This window comes from Staurois parvus, unplaced genomic scaffold (assembly GCF_062004578.1).
Source record: "Staurois parvus isolate SC_StPar_1 unplaced genomic scaffold, SC_StPar_1.0 ptg002753l, whole genome shotgun sequence".
Taxonomy (NCBI): domain Eukaryota; kingdom Metazoa; phylum Chordata; class Amphibia; order Anura; family Ranidae; genus Staurois; species Staurois parvus.
Window position 1 is genome coordinate 684,218 of NW_028320549.1, and position 16,719 is coordinate 700,936.

The following is a 16,719-nucleotide window of genomic DNA, read 5'->3' on the forward strand; positions in this document are numbered from 1 at the left end:
ATCAGAGAATATTTTGCATTTATTGAGAAAATGCAAATCATTCTCTGAATGGTGTGCATGCCAAGTGACTTACCTCCTGTGTTCAGAATTCAGCAGGATAGCCGTTCAGCATGGGACATGAAAAGCTAGTGGAAATTAATGATGGGCCAAACACCCCCGTTCAAATCGCGCTTGAACATTCGAACATAACAAAAGTTCTACCGCGAACTTTGAACAGGGGGGACAATTCACTAAATCGTATCTTACCACATCTGAGTATGCGGTAAGATACAGCTGCTAAAACATTCTTTATTGTTTCAGCTGTCAGCGGGATTCCCCTCTGACAGCTGAATGTAAAAAGAATTGCCAGCATTGTTCAGGAATTAAATAAAAAAAAAAAAAATGTGTGGGGTTCCCTACCCATCCATACCAAGCCTTTTGGGTCTCATATGGATTTTGAGGGGAACCCCCACGCCAAAATGTAAGAAGAAAATGGTGTGGGGGTCGCCCCCAAAAATCCATATCTGACTCTTATTCAAGCATGCAGCCCTGCAGGTTAGGAAAGGGGGGGACGAGCAAGAGTCCCTTCTCCTGAACCACACCAGACCACATGCGCTCAACATGGGGGTGCTTTGGGGCAGGGGGGACTCCCCCACTGAAAGCGCCTTGTCCCCATATGGCAGGTGGTTGTTGGGGTCTGTGGGTGGGGGCCTTATCGGAATCTGGAAGCCCCCTTTAATAAGAGGGCCCCCAGATCCCTCCCCCCACTATGTAAATGAGTATGGAATACATTCACAAAAAAAAAAAAGTGTAGTGTAAAAAATGGCAGTAGACAGTCTTTGCAGTCCTTTATTAAAAACAAAAACTAAAATAATGTCCTCCGAAGTAGATCCAATGTCAATCACAATAGCCGCCACCAACACTGACCCGAAAAAAAAAAACGCTCCGCTCTCAACGCTGATTCCCGCTGCCTGACAGCTGTGCCAGGATGACAGTTCTTAAATACTGTGTTGATGTCACCAGTGGGTGGGGTCACCCTGCCCCTAGTGACGTCATCATGCACTATGATTGTCCAAAGCGTTGCAGCTGACCTGTAGTCAGGTGCATTGCTTTGGCCAATCACAATGCACTGTCAGAGTGCAGTGCATTGTGGGGCGTGGCAGGCGAACAGCCCGCTGAAATTGTGTGTTCGCCAAAATACAGCCCATCAGTAGTGGAGATTACTGAAGTAGCGGTGTCTACCCCAGTGATGTTCAGATTTTTCAGAGGGATCTGACAGGTAAGGTATGTATTAGTCCAAGCTTGATCAATGTAACTACAGTGCTGTGAATAAGTATTTACCCTGTCAATCACAGCCAGTGAGCCAATGAGGAGAGGGTGGGGGGCGGGGCTGAGCCACATTCTTTGTGTGAATGGGGTGAGCAAGCCTGCTTGAGTTCCCCCCATAACAACAGGCTTACTGGGGGCACTTGGAATGGTTGAGGGGCCAGGATTGCCAGCAGGGGACCCAAAAAGAAGAGGAAATCGGGGCTGCTCTGTGCAGAACTATTGCACAGAGCAGGTAGGTATACCACATTTTTTTTAAATTTTTCCTTTTGAACCACTTTACATAGTATTTCCATTTTTGCAACCAATTTTGGATAACACTTTCTATTTGTTACATTTTCCCATTCCTTTTTAAAAATTGTTTGTCTTTTGACTTGTTTAAATATGCTGCATAATGTCACCCTTCTATGTAATGTTAAGGAGGGAGCTGGGGGGGGGGGGGGGGGGGGGGGTAATGCTTACCATAGTTAACCCTGTATGTACTACACTGGCAGATCTTCACTATCATTTGTGAATTAGATGTGCGCACTGTGGGATTTATTTACTAAACCTGGTTCACTCAGAATCTTGTGCACTTCTGCATAGAAAGCAATCAGCTTCCAGGTTTTATTGCTAAAGCTTCATTGAACAAGCTGAGGTTAGAAGCTGATTGGCTACCATGCAAAAATGAGTCAGGGGTGGACTGACCATTTGGAAACTCGGGCACTGCCCGGGGGCCCGGGGTCAGTAGGGGGCCCCATGAGATGCCCCTGGTACCTTTTTCATAGGCTTTTTTGAGTTTGGGCAATGACACAGGGGCCCCATGATCCCCTATTGCCCAGGGGCCCCATGAGTTGTCAGTCCGCCCCTGCCCCTGTGTGTTCTAACAAAGGATTAAAAACCTCAAGTTTGGGTGCTACATTGTATGTTAATGCACTTAAAAGAAAATCTGTCCCTTAAAGCAGTGTTAAACCCAAAAGAAAACATTTATTATACAGTATTGCAGTCTACCAATTCCTATACACTCACCAGCCTCTTTGTTAGGTACACCTTCGTAACACAAATTGCTAATCAGCCAATCACATGCCAGCAACTCAGTGCATATAGGCATGTAGACATGGTGAAGATGACTTGCTGAAATTCAAACCCAGCATCAGAATGGGGAAGAAAGGGGATTTAAGTGACTTTGAGGCTCCATGCACACGGGGTGTTTTAATAACGCTGGTAAAATTAGCTGTGTAAAGTCACGTTAAAAACATGAGTTTTTTAGCGTTTTTGTATTAGCGTTGGTCAACGCTGGTTTACCGCGTTTTTAGCATTAGAGCATTTTTCCAGCTAAAAAAACTCCTCTAGAAACCCACTAGTTCTGCTTTTTTTTTCCCCAGCCAAAAAACATTGATTGCAGTCTATGTGTACATGGACACATAGGATAACATGCTGGGGGGTTTACTGGCTGTAGAAAAAAAACATCAAAAGCCAAAAACAGCCGCTGTAAAAACATCCAGTGTACATGAGGACTGAATGTGGCATGGTTGTTGGTGCCAGACGGGCCGGTCTGAGTATTTCAATAACTGCTGATCTACTGGGATTTTCACACACAACCATCTCTAGGGATTACAGAGAATGGTCTGAAAAAGAGAAAATATCCAGTGAGCACCAGTTGTGTGGACTAAAATGCCTTGTTGATGTCAGAGGTCAGAAGAGAATGGGCAGACTGGTTCGAGGTGATAGAAAGGCAACAGTAACCCAAATAACTACTTATTACAACCAAGGTATGCAGAATACCAACTCTGCAAAACACGTCAAAACGTAAAGCAGATGGGCTACAGCAGCAGAAGACCACACTGGGTGCCACTCCTGCCAGGTATGAACAGGAAACGGAGGCTACAATTCGCACAGGCTCACCAATATTGGACAATAGATGATTGGAAAAACGCTGCCTGGTCTGATGAGTCTTGATTTCAGCTGCGACATTCAGATGGTGGGGTCAGAATTTGGCGTAAACAACATGAAAGCATGGATCCATCCTGCCTTGTATCAACGGTTCAGGCTGGTGGTGGTGGTGTAATGGTGAGGGGGGAGATTTTCTTGGCTCTAGCAAGGTGTACCTAATAAAGTGGCCGATGAGTGTAGGTTATGGCTGCATTAGTTTCCCTTTTTAGGCTTTCTTTCTTCTATTTTCATCTGGAAATCCAGCTAGTAAGGCCTGGTTCACACCTATGCAATTTTTGGTGCTTTTTGCAGAAACATACTACAGTCCATTTAACATGGTTTCCTATGGGACGTGTTCACATCTCTGCTTTTTGGACAGGGTCGGGGACTTTTTTTAAATGCAAATGATGTGTTTTTGATTCAATAGGCTTCAATGGAGATGCTGCAGAACAGCATGTAGTGTGTTTTTTTATTCTTTTTTGACTCATTTTGTGTTTTTTTTTTACAAACGTGTCAAAAACACGTGTGAAAAAATGCAAAAAAGTTTAAAAGCAAACTGCATAGTGTGTGAACCAGGCCTTAGTCTGTTGTTTTTCACAGCCGAATCTCTTCAGCAGAATGTATTCATTTACATGGATGAGACAAACCACTTGACATACTAACAGGGGTGCTTACGATGATCAGCTTTTATTTATTCATGCAAAACCTTTATCCCAAAATGAAAGAAAAAAACTGTTTGCTGACTATAAATTGTGAGCTGGAGTTTGGCTTCAATTTGTTAGTGGTTCTAAATCTGCTAATACATTTAACACTCCTATCTCCCCCCCTTCCCCAGAATGACAATGCTGCTTTCTGCTGTGCCCTTTTGCTAATTCCTCTAGAGTGGTATCCAGGGGCAGACTGACCATTTGGAAACTCGGGCACTGTAGGGGGCCCCATGAGATGCCCCTGGTACCTTTTTCATAGGCTTTTTTGAGTTTGGGCAAGGACACAGGGGCCCCATGATCCCCTATTACCCAGGGGCCCCATGAGTTGTCAGTCCGCCCCTGGTGGTATCTCACTAATACAGGAGATATGCTACTGGCCAGATCACCAAGTGAAAAAAGCCCAAAAAAAAGAAAACCATTGCAGTCACCACATCTAATAGTTGGTAAACTGTTATCGCTTCTCGGCCTTTTGGCTAAGATCAAGTGTAGTATCTGTTCTTATCAGTGTCCAGTGGGGGTGCTCCCGACCATTCTAGCTTTGCGGGGATGGTTGTTGTATAGTACCCTCACTGGAATGATGGGGGTCCGGAAGGCTAGTACCGGAGGGACAGAAACCGGGGAGCACCACGAGTTAAGCTGGGGCCCCGGGAGTAATTCCTCTGGGAAGACTGGAAAGACCCAGTACCTCCTGATTTGGACGGATCTACCTTGGTCTGGCCAGGGGCTGGGGACGCAAAAAGTCCGCAAACTCAGTTTCCCCTGGGGAAGACGCTCTCAGGGGTGTCACTAGTAACACTTGGGTGTGGGACCCCACGGTGTGAAGATGACACATGGCCACTGTTTTTCACCTCTTTTTGCACAGCGCCCTAAGGACCAGGTCTTTTGGCTAAGTCCAGGGCAATTTTTGCTACGGGCCTCAGGGCCTGGTCTGTGCACAATTCGGCACGGTACCACTTTTTTATTTTTTCTTTATTTTACTTTATCTTTATCTTATTTATTATGCACTCCCACGTTTTGTCACTTTTTACTTTACTTATGTGTGTGTTTTTTCACGGATGGAGGGTGTGGGTCCTTGGGCCTTACCTGAAGTCTAGGGGGAGGATGTGTGGCCCTACGGTTCCTTCCTCCCCTGATCCCTAGGGGGTTTTCTCTTCGGGAGAACCCCCTTGCCTAGTACTGGATGTCCGGCTTCGGCTGGGCATAAGGAACGGTGGTCCACCAGGCCTTTTGGCCAGGAGGACCAAATGGGAACCTTGTCCCTGTCAGGAGCTTCGTGCCCCGGGGGATCAGGCGAACGGTCCAACCCTTTCGGGGGTAGGACAAACACACCCCTAAGTGCACTTTTTCGTGTGGTGTTCGCACTTGCACTTTTTTTGTGATCACTTACAGGTTTTTCGTTGTAGTTTGCACGTTTGCGGACTTAAAAAAAAAAAAAAACTGTATTACATTTTTGGTTTTGGGTTTAATACTGCTTTTATTTGCACATTTAGTTTTCGAAATCAAAATAGAAAGTGCTTGTAGAGCTGTATGTATAAACCTGCTCCAAGGAAACAACTAGAAAGGTATGAAATATTTTTTAAAATAGTTTTTAGTTATGCTGTGTACATGGCAACACACAGCAAACAAATAGTCAACTTTGACTGCAAAAGTGGGAATATATTTTAAAGGTTATTTAACTTATACCAGTTGTAAATTCTTGTGTAAATGATCAATTATCCCTACAATCAAACTTTTATGTTTCTGGGAGCAAAATATATGTATTGATGTATTGTTCATGCTTCATTTTAAGGCAAGGTTCACTCTGATGCAATGCAGTTTTGATCCAATTTTCCATGGGATTATGCAGTGCTACTTGGATGCAACTTTGATAAGCTTTGTATATTCTATGGGGGCAAAATCACCATATAAAATTCAAAATACTAACCACAACATATAAGGCCATCCACAACGTCGCCCCCAGCTACATTACCAACCTCATCCGCAGATATCACCCAAATTGTCCTCTCCGCCCCTTCCCAAGACCTCCTACTCTCTAGCTCCCGTGTTACCTCCTTCCACGGTCGCCTTCAGGACTTCTCTAGAGTCTCTCTCATCTTCTGGAACTTTTTGCCCCAGTATGTCCAGTCAGCTCTTACCCTGTCTGCCTTTAGGCGATCCTTGAAAACTTTATTAAGGGAAGCCTACCCCACCTCCATCTAAGAAGAACTGTACTTGAGTCGCCTCCACTGGATCATCCCCCACAGCTATTCCCTTTTGGACCACCTCCCCCTCCCTTTAGACTGTAAGATCCATGAGTAGGGCCCTCCTATTCCTTCTGAATTGAACTGTATTGTAATTGTACTGTCCCCCTTTATATTGTAAAGCGCTGCGCAAACTGTTGGCACTATATAAATTCTGTATAATAATAAAGATTTATTTATTACAGGTACTTATATAGCGCCGTAAATGTACACAGCACTTTACATATATATTGTACATTCACATCAGTCCCTAACCCTCAAGGGGCTTACAATCTAAGGTCCCTAACTCACATTCATACATACACATACTAGGGACAATTTAGTCAGGAGCCAATTAACCTATCAATATGTCTTTGGAGTGTGGGAGGAAACAGGAGTACCTGGAGGAAACTCACACAGGCACAGGGAGAACATGCAAACTACAGGAAGGTAGTGCTGTGGTTGGGATTCTATCCCACAAACCTAATTCTGCTAGGTGGAAGTGCTAACGATTTAGCCCATGTGCTGCTCCAAGTTGCCACCAGAATAGAAAAAAAGAGGAGACCTCCCAATGAGGACACTTGTTCCTATGACAGCTATCTAAGAGGGGATCTCCCTCACATCAGAAAGATATTCCTTCACTTTCTGTTTCAAAAAATGAAGGGAAACCTACCTAATGATGCACAGGTGGCAAGAAAAAGATTTTCCAGTTTTGCCTTTCAGCATATATTTTAAAGTGGAACTAAACCCTCTTACCCTTTACAGCTAAGGGAGCTGCCATCTTAGCCTCTGTTCAATCTTCAGTTTCCATGGTGTTGCACATGTGATCCGTTATGACATTAGCCATATGTGGTTGTAAACCTCAGACATGAAATATGAACAAAGCATATCCCTCTATAGCGTGTACTTGTTTCAGTCTAGAGCATTAAGTGTTGTTTTTCTCTGCTGCTTTGTTCCTCTGTTATCAGCATGAATCACTTCTGACAGGTTTTCCTGACAACAAGAGAAAAAAAGGTGATGTGGAAGGCACAGCCTGTGATTGACAGCCTCGGTTGTGTTTTTGTGAGCTGTGTGGAGGGGGTGTGTCTCTTCCTTCCAATCAGCTCTCAGAGCTCTGCAGTGTGTAATTTCAGCTCCATCCCCTTTTTTCTGAACCCTCAGCAAGCTTTGTAAATTCAGCACTTTGAACGGATGTAGAGGAAAAAAGACTGCAGATAGACAGGTACAGGTTATGTAGGAGGATGTATTTTCATCTCTGTGTATCACCTGCGGCCAGTCACTTTGCTGGGTGTATGTAAGGGTTGTACCACCACTTTAAAGTGGAACTAAACCTTATCTTTTACAGCCAAGGAAGCTGCCATTAGCTTCTGTCCGAGCTTCATTTACCATGGTGTTACACATGTGATCAGTTATGACACTAACCAGTTCCCACCTGGCCTACTGTAAAATGACAGCCGAGTGGGACTTAGTTTCCTGTGGACTTCATATGACGTCTTCCTGGACCGTGCTTCAATATGTTACCGGCCATGTCCACCAAACATAGACAATGACAGATCACTGTACCAGGCCGCTGCTGGTACCATGTGATCGCTGTGACCAATCACAGCAAATCACATGCCAATTGTAAACAATGATTGGCTTTAACTCCTGTCATTCATTGTGTAAAATTGTGTTGCTAGCTGTGATTGGTCACAGTGATCACATGGTACATACTGGGCCAATCACAGCCCATCTGTACCATGTGATTATCTGTGGCCAATCAATGCTAATCACAACAATACACACTGAATGAATCAATTTCATTCAGTAAAAATGATTGCTTATACCAATTAAATTTACTGGTATGAGCAATCATAATGTGTAAAAAAGAAAAACAAATCCTGATCACTTCCACTTCCAGTACAATGTTACTATGGTAATACTATACTGCCCTGGTCACAGTGTGTTAAAAAAATAATTAACCGCCTTCCCCTCGCCCTATAGCAGAAGTACTGCTACAGGGTGGCAGGGCTATGCAAAATCATGTACATATACGTGATTTGCATTTCCGGGTAGGGGGTGCATGCGCTGCCCTGCCCACTCCGCTATTGGTGGCTAGGGATGTTAATCACCGGGTCCCTGCTGCCTATTCCCGGCCAGCACCTGGCGAACGTCGGGGAGAGAGACCTCTGTGTAAACAACACAGGTCTCTCTCCTGTCAGCATATACAATGCTGTTTTGTATCTCTCTGTACAGCATGTCTTCCTAGTAAAACACAGCACACAGTAAAACACACACAGCACACAGTTAACCCTTTGATCGCCCCAGATGTTAACATTTTCCTGCCCAGTGCCATTAGTACAGTGTCAGTGCTTTTTATGAGCACTGATCACTGTATTAGTGTCACTGGGGATGTCAGTGGCAGTTAGTCAGTTCCTCCCCCAGTGTCAGAATGCCCACTGCAGTACCGGTATAAGTCACTGATCAGCACCATTACTAGTATAAAAAAAAATAAAAATAAAAATTCCAGTATATATACCACCAATTGTAGATGCTATAAAACGTTCACGTAAACTAATTAATTTACACGTAGCAGAATACTTTTTGGCCTAAATATATGAAGAAATTAGATTTTTTTAATTTTTTTATTGGATATGTTTTATAGCTAATAGTAAAAAAAAAATGTTTTTCAAAATTGTCGGGTTTTTTGTTTATAGCACTGCAGAGGTGATCAAATACCACTGAAAGAAAGATCTATTTGTGGGAAAAAAAGGACATAAATTGCATTTATGTACAGCGTTCCATGACCGCGCAATTGTCACTTAATGTAAGGAAGCGCTGTATCGCAAAAAATGGCCTGGTCAGGAAGGGGGGTAAATCCTCGGGAGGGCAAGTGGAAAGAAAAAAAAGTAATAAAAATTAAAAAAATATATTAAAGAATTAAAAAAAAAATAAAAAAATATATATATATATATTTTTTTTCACATACTGTCACTAGTCAGTATCCCTGATCACCACCACACCAGTTAAATAATGATGCTGTACTGCACTGGTAACAGTATGTAAACAAAAAAAAAAATTCCTTTTTCTAAAAAATTATGAGAAAAATTTACAACTTAAAATAACTTGCCATGCCTCTTACTAAATACCTTGGACTGTCTACTTTCCAATAAGGCATCATTTGGGGGATATCTGTACTGTCCTGACATTTTGGGCCTCAAGAAATGAGATAGGATGTCAGTATATCAGGATTGATAGATTTTCATATACAACATATACCATAGTTTGAAGATTCTATAACTTTCCTACAGACTAAATAATAAACACTGACTTGGATTATATTCACTAATGAAATGTAGCAGAATACATTTTGAACTAAATTTATGAGGAAAGATTATTTATTTGGAAAATGTTATAACAGAAACAAAGTTTTATTTCAAACTTTTGACCTTTATTATTATTCGTCATTTATTTAGCAAAAAAATATAAAAACCCAGTGCTGATTAAATATCACCAAAAAGAAAGCACTATTTTTGTGAAAAAAAATTATAAAAATGTTATATGTGTACAGTGCTGCATGACCACGCAATTGTCATTCAAAGTGCGAAAGCCTGGAAAGCTGAAAATTGTCCTGGGCAAGAAGGGGGTGAAAGTGTCCGGTATTGAAATTGTTAAAGTGGAACTAAACCTAACAATTTAACTGTTTCTTAAATCAGTTACCTTCAAGGCATGCTGTGAATGATGACAGTTCAGATGACAGTTCAACTGTGACAGTTAAGTCATTAAATGGCTGTTGTCATAACTGATCACATCTGCAGATCAGAGTTAAAAATGTCAGCGTCCGTGGCTGGAAAGAATAGGAGGATTTAGTTCCGCTTTAATGGTTTGACAGTTTAGTTGAGAGCGCAAGTAACAGTGACAGTGTCACAGCATGCCTTGAATGTAACTGCTTTGGAAAATTGTTAAACTGATGGTTTTGGTTCCACTTTAACCCCTTGACGCTGACCGTACGCAGATATGTGGCCGCTCTGGGCCTTGACGCCGAGCGGCCGCATGTTTGCGTACCATTTGAAAACACATATGTGCTGGGAGCGCGCGCCCTGCACACTCCCAGCACATATGCCGCTGTCTCACGGAAGGGTCCCGATGTCCCCTTGCGATGTATTGTTTACAATTGTAGCATTAACCCCTTCCTGTCGCCCCCTCCCAGCCCTTTTAGAGGTTCTAAATGCCAGGAGGCGGGGGTGGGTATTCCCATCATGTGACTGCTGTGATTGGCAGTCACTTGATTGGAAAGCTCCCGATCACAAGTATGTATCAAGACCTTTCCGGTACCGTTAGTAACTGTGCTGGAGCATACAGGGCCACTTCCCGCCAGAGGTAAGCACATATGCAGCCTCTCGCCATTAAAGTTCACCCACCACCAAGAGGCTGTATAATTGTGTACTTCCGGTGGGAAGTGGTTAATGTGATACCTACATGGCTATTAAAAAAACCCTTAACCCCTTGACGCCGACCGTAGGCAAATATGCGGCCTCTCTGCGGCTGGGTCTTAACGCCGAGCGGCCGCATGTTTGCATAGCGTTTGAAAACACATATGTGCTGAGAGTGCGCACGCTCCCAGCACATATGTCGGTGTCTCATAGAAAGGTCCCAATCTCCCCTTGCGATCGGGACCTTTTCCAATTATGTGGCCGCCATGACAGCGAATCACGGCGGTTACATAACCCTAAGACTCTGCCCTGTCTCCCGGCATCTGAAACCCCTTAAGGGGCCGGGAAGCACCGGCATGACGAGGTTAAAATACATTTTTAAATGAAATTATAAAAATTATGACCTGGAAAGTTTGTGGAAAAGAAAAACTGGAGGTGTTTCCCCCAAAGAGACAGTGATTTGCTTTTAGTTTATAAACAGCAGTAGAAATGAAAGCTGGATTTTGATTGGTTATTATGGACAGCACCTTGTTTCGGGGCACTAGTCCTTACAGTACAATGTCCCCACGACTGACGAGGAGTACAGATAATGCTAATCAATGACAGATGAGTAAAATGTACTGTCTTCTGAATGTGATCCCGTTAAGTAATTCAGGGTTTGATCTCCAGCCAAAGCCAACATGTTTTCTTCGGAATCACACATGAGATTTAGCATTTACTGGATTCATGACCTCCTTTCTAATCACAACACTTAACACCTTCCTGACCCCCTACCATTTTTTACTAGGAAATCCTTGCAAACATCAAGTTGGGAGCAGCAGGCTTTTATTAACAGGTGCCTCGCAGGCTTCACAGCCGTTTGATCACGGCGTACGAATCAGAGCCCCGTACAGAAAAATTGCTTTTGTACGCAATTAATTATCAGCATTTGAAGGCTTTTGGAATGCAAAAGATAATACCTGAAGTCCCCTTTTTCTGAGGCTGCGCTGGTCAGAGGCCACACATGGTTTGACTTTCTCTATGAAAGATATAATGTTTTCAAGGCTCGTTCATGACACACTGCCTGCCGATCGGCTTGTAGTCGTAAGCGTGAAACTAATGCGCTTTGACAGGCCATATTCATGAGCCATGTGTTCCTGATTAAGTCATTTGGGACATTAAAAGCTGATAAAAGGGGCATATTTTACAAAGGAGGACTGAATCAAATACAAGGCAGCACTTACAGAAAAACCCAAGCAATTTGTAGAGCAAAGGGAAAACACCGCAGATTGGGAATACGGTTTCTGTGCCAGTGGAATGCAGAATAGAGGGATTGTCTTGTTGAAATTTGTTTTGCCGTGATTGATCCCGTGACCCTGCTCATCTAAATTTGGGCTCTACAATAGGGTTAATAGCGGTATAATGTTCGGTGCCAAGTATAAATCGTTCTTTAATCATCCCCATTTTCCTACTTTTTATTGTGAATTTTTAGGGTTTCCCCACCTTAGATCCTGCTTTAAAAATATTATAGATAGACAGCGCCTAACCTAATATTGATCAGTGGTTCAAATTAAAAATAACTACTGCAGTATGGAACAAACACCAAAAAAAAAATCAGCTTCTTTCCATATAACTGTTCTGTTTATTTGGCATGTTTAACCTCTTCACGCCAGCGCTTCCCGGCCCTTTAAGGTGTGACCACTATGATTTGTTGTCACGGCAGTCACATGATCAGAAAAGATTCCACAGCATACTTAGTAAAACGGCACACAGCACACAGTTAACCCTTTGATCACCCGACATGTTAACCCCTTCCTGCCCAGTGTCATTAGAACAGTGTCAGTGTAATTATTGGCACTGATGCCAGTGACACCAAGTCAGTGCCCCCCCAGTGTCAGAATGTCCGCCGCAGTCCTGCTATAAGTCGCTGATTGCTGCCATTACTAGTAAAAATTACATTTTTTTTTAAAGCCCAGTAAATATACTGCCATTTGTAAATGCTATAACTTTCACGTAACCCAATTAATTTACACGTATTGGGATTTTTTTTAGCAAAGAAATGTAGAAGAATACATTTTGGCTTAAATTTATGCCGAAATTTAATTTTTTAATGGACATGTTTAATAGCAAAAAGTCATAAATATAGTTTTTTTTCTCAAAATTGTCGGTCTTTTTTTTTTTCATAGTGCAAAAAATAAAAACCGCACAAGTGATCAAATAGCACCGAAAGAAAGCTCTATTCGTGGTAAAAAAGGACGTAAATTTCATTTGGGTGCAGCATTACATGACCGCGCAGTTATCAGTTAAAGTAACGCAGTGCTGTATTGCAAAAAATGGTCTGGTCAGGAAGGGGGGTAAATCCTCTGGAGGGCAAGTGATTAGAGGTAAATAAAAAAAAAAAAAACGAAACGAGGTAACACTTATGTACTTTCAACAGCAAAAAAAGAAGCCACTCTCCATTAAAAACAGAAGCCGATCCACCTGTTCTAAAGACACTAACGCGTTTCATTCCATCCAGAACTCTGTTCAATGATATTGCACAGAAACATCACTTTCTTCCTCTTCCAGCCATACCCATTGGTGCAGTAGGTTCTTCCCCTCCTTCAAATGTCTCTTGTAGCAAGTTGGGTACCAATGGGGCACTTGTGTGTGCTCCATCTGGGTCCTACGCCAAGTCTGTTGACACACACAGCACCAGACACCCAAGCCCCCTGCACCCTTTGAGCTGGGCTTTCTGCAGCGCATTCGGTTCCTCCTGGTTGAAGTTTTCCCGGAGGTGCCTCAGGCCATTCCATGGATACATTTGATAAAACACCTGTATGACCACTTTAACAAAGGGGGTCATAATTTTCTGGTAGGACCCTTGTATAGTGGACAACATATTGTCACTTACATCTAGTGAATGCCCCTCTTGATCTTTTTATGGATGATCTATGGTCTGTATTATTGATTCATTGATTATACATTCCAGTAGTTGAGTTTTACACTGTGTTCACTTTTTCACCTTTTGCGGATTTGTGGACTTTATCACATGGTATAAATATCTGAGTTTTAACGACTGTGTCTTTTGCACTTTATATATTGGTAATAGACTAATAGTTTATTTATTGATTTGAATCAATTGTTTTATCATATGCACATCAGCACTTTTATGTATTGCGTGTTACATGCACCCATGCGCTTTTATATTGATCTAGGTCTTGCACTATATATATATTATTATTTTGGATGATTATTTGTGTATTTTTATTAGTCATTTTTATTATATATTTGATAGCACATTTATGTATGTGCATTTATGTGTATGCATGTGCTTGCGCTTATTTATTTATTTATTTTCCCACTTGGTATTGCATGTGCGTTATTTAACTTGCAAGTTCATTTAGTGCCACACTTTCAGGATTTTAGTAGGGCATTTTCTACCTTAAAGCAGAGAATGCATAAAAGGTAAAAAAATGTTTAGACCACTTGTGGGTCTTGCTTGCTTAACTTTTGTCTATGTTCCTGTAAGTCTTTGTCTTCACTGTTGCTTTATACTGTGTTATGCAAATACTTAATAAAGACAGATTATACAAAAACAAAAGACCGCTTTAATTACAGAATATAAAAGTCAGGTCACCAGAGTGGTTGTGTTGTCTGGTACGACTGTGTAAATCTCAGGACTGGATGAACCGAAATACAAATTATTTTTTAGATAAAACAGTCCCCTTATTTCAACTCAATTTTTTCACCTGTTTGCCTGAACTTTAGCTTTAGTTTATAGCAGCAGGTAGCAGCCTGTGGATTTCTTGCAGCGTGTGGACTCCTTTTACACATCATATAACATATGAATTAGAATCTGCATCATTTGTTTAGACAAACTGTATTTTGTATGGTTGTGGGTAGGTGTAAAGCCAGCAAAAGATGGAACAAAATGTGGCCAGTTCAGCAGGAACCTGGCTGAATTTCAATCCATCTATAGACAGGCTGGTTGTACTGAAGTGGATCTACCGATCGACTTCAGTACTATCAACATGTCAGGTTTTTTTTTAATACGATCACTGCTGTGGCTATAGCCTCCGACAGTGATCATTGTATTGTGACAAATGGGAACTGTCAGAATACAAAAGCGCCACGGGAGGGATTCCCTCATCAGCACTGATTGGGGTAGATTTATTTAGAATCTGCTGCAGATGTGCATGGTAGCCAATCAGCTTCTAACTTCAGCTTGTTCAACTAAGCTTTGGCAATAAAACCTGGAAGCTGATTGGTTTCTATGCAGAGCTGTACCAGATTTTGCACTCTCCAGCTTTAGTAAATACCCTCCATTGTGTTGATGGGAAAAATGAGCAATTTTCTTTCCTGCAATCTGTGATTGCAGGAAAGAAAATTGCATGATGCAAGGCTTGCCGTAAACTAATAGCTGTCACCGCATTACATTTAAATGAGTAATATATCACCATGTTACATATGAGTGACATATGTCAGTGGAATGATAAATATCTCTTACAGCTTGACTTTAATAAATAACAGCAGATTTGTGTACACTTCTAAGGCTGGCCATAGACGGCCAAATTGTCGAAAAATCGGTCGGTGCCGTTGCTGATGCTGCCACCAATGTCCACGAAAAAAACTGCCGTTTTTCGTGGACTTTCCAGCATGACCGATAAAAATAAACGAGAAGATCTGCGAAGAACAGCTGACGGGCTGGCCCCACTAATGGCGTGAATATCAGCCGATTTTTCGTGCGTACGAAAATTCAGCCGATAAACGACCATCTATGGCCTGCATAAAGCAATACTTTCCAAAGTGTTCAAAATTCATTCTTTTTAGGTGCTTAGTTTCCAGCCCTGTTTCATTGTAATCTGGCTATTGATAAAATCTTATGTCTCTGGAAATACCTAAACATCTTGGAAAATAAGGAAATGTGATCCTTTCTTCAATTTTTCTTAGCAAACATGCTCACTTATTGCTGCAGTGTTTCAGTAACAGAAGCTGCAACGTTCCTTTTAAAGATTCACTACATTCAAAGCGGAAAACCAAATCTTCAGATGCCTACGGGGAACATAGCCTACCTTTCTTCTTCTGAACCAGTCCACCCCAAGTCTTTTTTTTTTGTAATCTTTTGATGAAACCCATCTGTTGGTGATGCAGGGGTGCCCTCCTTTGTGCCTCTGATAACTGATGTAATAAAGAGATGGAACAAGTAGAGGTGTGTGTGCTTACTGTGCAGGGAATACACAAAACTCGGACTAAGGGAACTTCTTGACCTAAAGCCCAACTGTTCTTTCAGTTCAAAGTGAACCTGTTCCCTGCCAGCATGCTGTAGAGAAGGGTCCTTGCTCTTTGTGTGGAAGCAGTGATCTCTCTGCAGAGGTCTGGAAAGTTTCCTGCTGATTCAGAGCTTACTCAGAATCCATTTCAAAATAAAACAATTTATTTTAACTTGAGGTAACATTGATTCTCACCCAATACTACATCTTTTTTCATATATAGAGACCATACAGAATATTTTCATTGATCCCTGCTCTCTAGTACCCCACACAGTCCCCAATAAAACTTTCCTCCCCCTTGTCTGTATTTGCAGTGATGTTGAACACATAATTTCAGTTAATGAAGCTACAACTGATCCTCCCAGATACTATATGTATATGATGTAAAGTTATGGGTACTGAATTATAATTTTTGATTGTTGCTATTTACAGGTTAACATTCACAGCATCAAGCCCCTGAAGAAGTAGACTAGACCTATGAAATGTGTAGACTGTAGAGCATCCCTTCAGATATTTGTGAATATTAATGCTGATAATCGTTCTGTAAAATATGGCAATTTTGGTTTTTTTTGTACAATTATAAGTACACATTCTTGTAAATTTTTCATTTCTAGAAGTTAAAATTATTTCTTAAAAAAAAAAGAAATTTGATATAAAATAATTAAATGTTTTTGAAAAAAAAGTATCAATATATCTTTAAAGTAGAAGTCCAGTGTAAACCTATCTAAGCTTAAACCTTCTCCCACCCCCATTCTAAGCCCTATATTATCTACCTTGTAATGGAAAGACATGTACACTTACCTAATCTAAGGGCGCTCTGGTCCGGTCACATGATTGGCTCCTAGCACCAGCTTCAGTGTAGAAGAGGGACATCTGGCTATGGATGCCCATAGTAAGCCTATAGGTGACGTCACCACCCAGGCTCTGCAGCCAT

The 16,719-nt window shown here is 41.8% G+C and overlaps 1 protein-coding gene and 1 pseudogene across 1 annotated transcript in view; both read left to right on the forward strand.

The window, feature by feature from the left end:
* The window catches only part of GLIS1 (GLIS family zinc finger 1), a 205,081-nt gene that overhangs the window by 27,918 nt on the left and 160,444 nt on the right, over positions 1-16,719 (forward strand). The gene's annotated exons all lie outside the window — the stretch shown is intronic.
* Positions 4,377-4,492, forward strand: LOC149429283 (U2 spliceosomal RNA; annotated as a pseudogene).